Below are 7,255 nucleotides of genomic sequence, written 5' to 3'. Positions count from 1 at the left end.
CTGTGTGAGTCCCAGTGACTTGACTGTCCTCTCTGGTTCAGCTGCTGCCCCAAGGGAAAGCAAGTGTCAGCTCAGTTGCCATATCCAGGCTGTTCTAGTTCACAGGAAATCCTTTTGCATAGTAATGTGGAAAATGCAAAGCTTGGTTCCTTTACCAGAATTTTTTTGAAATCTCTCCTTTTATTGTTGGGCTACAAATAAATGGTAGTTGTGGTGGCTTGGTTTGTCTTTGTCAGAAGGCAGTGACTGGATGAGTAGGAGCTGGACTCTGAAAGTTGGATGAAAGCATATGGGACAAAGCTAGGTAGAGCAGTGATAGGCCAGAGGAGAATGGGTCAATAAGTATTAAAAAGCCATGTAAAGGTAAAACCATGCTACAGAAACAGCTTTTTGCAAGTACTAGATGCGGTTTAAAAAACCTGTCTTTAAATGCCACCTCCTTTTTCTCGTGTGTTACTTTCAGGGCTTTTGCGTAACACTCATACAAGCCACACTCTTACATATGCCTGTACATCCCTCTTCTGAGGAATGGACAAGCAAATTAAGTTTGTTATGGGAGCTCATGGCACCTGCTGTCCAAGCAGAATCCTTCACCCATATGGATGGGAGATTCTGGACATAGCCAGGGGAGCTGGACATAGCCAGGTTAGCTTTGGCATGTACCTTCCCACGGATCACAGCGTGCTGCTGACTTGGAAGTGTTTGGAGCCCCTTTGAAAGCCCCCAGGGTGTGTAGGCTGAGGGATGCTAGTGGCAGAGGCAGGAAGGTTGCTTCCTTTCGTTTGCTCCAGGGCAGTCTGACACTGGCAGTTACCAGTACTGACAATGATTGGTAATCTGGAGCTGGAGGGTGGTTCACTGGGGAAATAGGAGCAGTGTTTTCTCTGATGCCTAGAGAAAAGTGTCTCGTGAACCATATTCAGAGCTCTGCAGAGGTGGGTCTCAACCTTTCTTCACACGTGATGGAGCAAGGGCAGCATTGTGAGAAAGTAATTCTGGATTACCAAAGAGCTGAAGTGGAGTAAAAAATGGTGATGTCCAATATAATGCAGATACCTCCATGTTCAGTGCCACAAGACAAATCATAGGAGGTCAGTAGTGATATAAGAAAATGCAAATACAGAAGAAGAAGGAACAGTTTTAATGTGGCAAATAAATGAAGCAGATCAGGTGGTGGATCTGTACTATGGAGCAAGAAAAGAAATTCAAGTCACCCATCACCTTGTGAATCAAAGCTTGGGTAAGTCATGTTCACTTGATGTGATCCTCACAAACAGGAACTTCATGTAAGACAAACCTTTCTTTGTCCCAACTGACTGGAGGTCCCAAGGTCCCATGGAATGTAAATATTGAGGACTCCTGTAAATCTGAATCTTGATGACTAACCAAATCCAGATATTCATCTGCAGTCTTGCTAACGAAGTGTTACTACTGTATATGTCTGCTGTACCAACACACTTTTGAAAGCTGTATTCTAGATGGATGATCTCAGACGAGCTTGAGATCTTACCAATAAATAAATGTATTTGCAGAATGTGTTACGTCTCTTTTTGTTAAGTGGGTTACAGCTTTGGCACCTTTGTTGTTGCACAGGATTTTTTTTAATGTATAAACATTTATTTCAGAGGCTACAAGGAATGTGACTTGCTACTGTATGTAAAGAAATTAAACTTGAAGGATTACAGGGTTTAGGCTAGCAGTTTATCTTAGAATTTCTTCCTGATGTACAGCAGCTGCAGCACTCCAGATGGTATGCATAATTTTTATAGAACAAAAGCATTCAGAAAAACAAGGTACTTGTTACTCAAGTGTAAAGTAAGTAACAAGGAGGTGAGGTCTAAAGCGGGTAACATTAAATTGAATTCCATTATTGAAACATTTCATTTTCTAACATTCTCACTGGTGGGTAAGAGTTCTAGAAATGAGTTGAATTTGCATGTCATATTTCAGAAGGAAAAATATAGCTGACATCATGTAACAACCAGTGCAGGGTTCAATAAAATTAGTTTTTAAAATGGGCTGGAGGTACAAGTTGTTAGGAAATCATCAGAATTAGATGGAAAAATACTGAAGTACTATATTGAGCGTGAAGTGTCTGAGCTGCTGCCAGCTGCACTGCCTCTCATTAGAGAAAATTCTTTCTGATGTTTAGCCACTAGTGTCTAGTTCTTATTTGGAAGAGAAAACCACCTGTGCTTTCTTATTTCAGATTTTTAAAAAATTGGTCTAAAGTACAGCTTATTGCTAATGGCTTATAATGAAAAATTAACAGAACTCTTCTACAAGGTGATTTGCCCTCACACGTTCTTGTGTGTTACCCTACATGAAGAAAAGTCCTTGGAAAAAAAAAGGTTTTTCAGGAGCCATTTTATAATCTGGCACATTTCTTCTGTAGTCTGTGTGAAAACTTCAAACCAGAAAAAGCAAGATTCTGAACTGGAATTAATTACTAGCTTTTACAAAAACAAAACAAAAACAAACACACACCCCCAAAAAAGAACCCAAACAGAAAAATGTGCATTTAGAACAGATATTAGACATTTACCAAGTGCCTAAGGGAAAAAGCAACATCAAGGCAACAAAAATTTGTGTTTGACAATTACTTAGTCTATGTAAAACTAAAGGTGGCTGAGAGACATTTGGTCTAGTTAGGCTGAGCAAATACCATGATAGGAGATTAAATGTAATGATGGCAAATGCAAGTAATTGAAAATGAAAATAATTTCAACTTTTCTGATGTCCCTGGACCTCGATGAAGTGCATAGGGAACATTCTGCATCATTCCAGAGGCTCAGTCAAAATTGGTTCAGGTGAAGTTCACACACATGTGCTTTTTAATATGTGTGTGGTTACAATGCTTGCTTCTGGAAGAGGCTGGTTTTACTTGGCCTTAATACTTGAGCCTGATCTTGACAAGTTGGTGTGACCAAATAGCTCCATTTAATGAATTCAAATTGTCAGCACATGCAATCTCGTTTGTTATTTTCTAGTTGCTTTTATCTGTGATGTACTGGGAGTAGAATCCAGTTTATCCACCTTCTCTGAGAGATAAAGTTTTGCAACAGATTCAGAAAGTAGTTTTGAAGGTAGTAATTAAATTCTGTCTTAACATGTTTGCACTGTCTCATGAATTGAATTTCTGAGCCAAAATAAAGGAGATATGTATTTCTAATTTTATAAAAAATTAATACTAGAATAAGGAGAAGTACTAGGGTAGAAATAGTTAAAGTACAGAGTTCATTCTTTACTTGCAAAGCTAGGACACAGTGCAGAGGCAGTAAATTTGACCTCTGGAGTCATCAACAGTATCCTCATTCATTGTCATGAATCAGAAACAAAGTTTGGGTCAGCCAAAGAAAATCCATCAAGAACAAAATTTCTCAAGATTGATTACCTCCTTGTACAGGAACCTACAGAATTATGCAAGCAAGAAATTACAAAGATATAGTTCAGGTACAGAGAATATGTTTGTACTTGTAGTTGCTTAATTTAGTTCACTTCTTCCAAGCTTTCCAGTAGAATTAACAGATTTGAGGAAAAGTAGGTGGCTTGGGCTCTCTGTCCTTCCTTAAACCCCACTTGTGCATGTTATGTGTTTGCCTGGAAACCTGGTGGATTTGTGGCATTTATGTGAACACCTTAAGGCCATGTCTTCAGGAAACCTTTTATGTAGATAGGTTTATGTAGGTTTTTAGGTAATTGCCTTTTGTTTTCCCTTGGTAGAACACAAGGCACATCTTGTTTAACTTCATCTCTAGTGTGCCCACGTATTTCTCAGAAACCTTCTTTACGTCTGTATGTTCCAAGAATAAAGAAAGTTGCTTTTACAATATTGCAGTTGTTGTGTTACCTGTTAATACTGTTCTGCAATATACACAGGGAATAGTGTTGTATTAAAAATATTGCTAAATATAGTAGAAATGGTGTAGAGTTATTTGGGTGCACATTTATGACGGAATTCCAGTCTGCAGTACCAACTGACTCTTTGGTGAAAGCTTCCCTTCGCACAAGAGGGACAAAACCACAAAGAACAGCAGTAATGGGAGTCTGTGTCCTGTTTGAGGCATTTCTCCCAAAAGCTTGTGGACCTCATTGTGCAATCAATTTGCATAATTGTTCCCTGGACTTGTAAAACTGCTCCTGCCTGCTTTAGTGACAGAAGCCAGTGACCTGTGTGTGCCTTAATTCTAAATTAAGCTCTGAGTCTGTTGCACGTAGGAGTGTGTCACAGGTGAGTTATTAAGAGTATATCAATGTGGGTGTAACTAAAAAAGTTTTATTAATGATTAAATGATGACAAAAGATAATTGACACCTAAATGAAAAGTGAATGATGGTGGAATTGTTATTAAGCAAAAATTGAACAGTAATTAAACAGTGAATAAAGTGATTTAACAATGTTTTAAATTATTGTTTAAACAATAATTTACACTCTAGTCCAACACTCTGCTACTTAATGTACATCTAATAATTAAGCAATGGCTAGATTTATAAAAGCTGCAGCAAGTGTAGAATATACTTTTAGGCTTAGTGTAAAATGTCACTTTCCTCGTTATAGATCTCAGATGTTTGGTAAGGGGATCTTTCAGCCTCGAGCATTAACCTTAAGAGCCATCCCTGTCTGAGGGGGAATTAATTGCAGAGCAGCCTACTGCTGTACAGGGGAGCCCAGTGGGCTCAAGGGGGCTACAGACATTTATTTAGAGGTTAAAATGACTGACTTGTAGCCAGAGCCCCTTTTGGTGTATGTGCAGGTGTACAGCTGTAGCAGTTTCAGTTCTGTCTAGTCCAAGCTCAGTCTGGTATTGATCTCCTGATAACAGAGGTCTAAACTCCTTTGTTCCTGGATAAGATTCAGTTTAGGATTATTCTCAGAGTTTGCACTGCAGGGATGCTTTTAGTCAGGTCTCCTTTTTGGTGATGCCTGAACCAAAGTATTGTCACTCAGTCAGAAGGGGTACATCCATCACAGGGATATTGCATTCTAAAAAAAAATAAAAATGGCACTATCAGTGGTATCGGCATCGTATAAATGAATTGTGATCTCTTAGGTTGCTGGTATCAGCACCTAAAGTCTGAGTACAGGGATGTGCTGGAGCACTGTACCAGAAAAATATTTTTCTCCAGCTGAAACAGGTTAGGCGGCGTAGCCTGTGTTCTTTATATCTGCCCTCCCTCAAAGAAGATAATGGGATTTTCTTCACAGAAGGGTGGAGACAAGGGGTCTGTTGACAGCCACCTGATGAAGGAACATCTTCTCAAAAGGAAATGGTTTACCCAATTGTGGGACAGAAGCTTTTGGGAAGAGTGTCATGTTACAATTGCCCTATCCTTGTTTAAGTAATGAATGGTATGGTGATTCCTACCACAAATGTAAGCACTAGGAGCTCTTGCAGCTCAAACAAGAGAGAGTTGGGGAGTTGAGGGTGAAAGACTAAGAATTACAATTATGAAGAAAAAGTTATGAAGTTATTCTTGCTTTCAGAATGAGACCAAAAGATGATGGAGTAACAATAGAAACCAAAGAGTCCAGGAGTAACATGATACAAAGCTAAAGGCAATACCCATTCCTATCTTTAATTATAGTTTTTTTCTGAAGTATAGGTGAAGCTAACAAAAGGGGAGTGATTAATAACACAGACAAAACCTTGAAGCAATCTGGAAACCAGTGTAAGACATGGGAATGGCAAAAAACCCATTGCCCAGGATATGAACAGACATGGAGATCATCTCCCAAGTGCTGTTATAAAGTGGGGCATGTTCAAACTCATTTAATTTCCTCAGCTCCTTCATACTTGTGGAACCTCTCCTACATAAAAGTTTAAAAGGAGGCTGTAGGATTATTGATGTTTTCCCAAACTGTGTGTCTGATAGCCTTGTCTCTGTGTGCCCTAGCTGCAGTGAGCCCTGGGCTTTGGCCAGTTACCTTTGTCTAACGCTGTCTTGCTAGGACTTCTCACTCCATCCTCAGCTACCAAAGGGTGTGCCAAGCCAGGAGATGTTCTGTTCCTAGCAGTGTGCTTTGGCTGCAGGCTCACAGCATGATGTGGCAAAGTAGCAAGGACTTACGGACTGGGAAAAGGAGTAAACAAAATAGAATAATAGAATTATTTAGTTTGGAAAAGACCTCTGAGTTTGAGTCCAACCACAAACCCAGCACTGCCACATCCACCACTAAACCATGTCCCCAAGTGCAATATCTACATGTCTTGTAAATACCTCTAGGGATAGTGACTCAACCACTTCCCTGGACAGCTTGTTCTAGTGTTGGCTAACCCCTTCATTAAAGAAATTTTTCCTAATATCCAGTATAAACTTCCCCTGGTGCAACTTGAGGCTGTTTTTTCCTGTAACTTGTTTTCTGGGAGAAGACCCCCACCTTGCTACAACCTCCTTTAACGTGTAGAGTGCAATAAGGTCCCCCCTGAGCTTTATTTTCTCCAGGCTAAACATCCCCTGATGCTTGAAAATGCATCAGACTCAATTGGTCCACATAGAATAAGAAGAAACTATTGTCTTGAAAAAGTGTGACTTTGAAGATACCGGACTTTAGGCAGGTAGAAGGGACTGTAGTTAGCAAAAAGCAGAATCAGAATGTGAAGTTTAGTATTGCTTCCTCGTTGTAATGAAATGCTTATGTTAAATGTTTGGGAAAGGGAATCACAGAATCACAAAAAGAGTCCTGTTGAAAAGGGACCACAGTGGGTCATCTGGTCCAGCCTCCCTGTTTGAACAGGGTCATCCCAGAGCACGTGATGGTGCTTCTGGGTCGTTTTCTACTCAGACTGCTCTGTGTTTCTCAAGTGAAATTGCTAATATATATATATATAAGGTTCTTGAACATCTCCAGTGAGGGAGACTCCACAACCTCTGTGAGCAATCTGTTTCAGTGTGTGGTCACCGCATAGTAAAGAAATTCTTCTCATATTCAATGGAACTTGTTGTGCATCAGTTTCTGCCCGTTGCCTCTTGTCCTATTGTTCGGCACCACCGAGAGGAGCCTGGCTCCATCCTCTCACCACCCTCCCTTCAGAAGCCGACAGCCACTGATGAGATTCCCTCTCGGCGGCCTCCCGTCGAAGAGAAGGGAAGCTGCTGGTGGAGAGGAAAGGCGCTATTGTAGTTGCAGAGGAAGGAAGAAGAAGGCGTTTCCCGGTACCCCGGTGCTGTATTTTTCCCAAAGGCCCCGCGGCTCCCCCTAGGCGCCGCCGCCGGCTCCCCCTGGCCCCGGGGCCCGCGCGGGGCGGGGCCGCCGC

The sequence above is a fragment of the Poecile atricapillus genome, chromosome Z (assembly GCF_030490865.1).
Source record: "Poecile atricapillus isolate bPoeAtr1 chromosome Z, bPoeAtr1.hap1, whole genome shotgun sequence".
NCBI classification, from domain to species: Eukaryota; Metazoa; Chordata; class Aves; order Passeriformes; family Paridae; genus Poecile; species Poecile atricapillus.
This window is presented reverse-complemented; position numbering follows the sequence as displayed.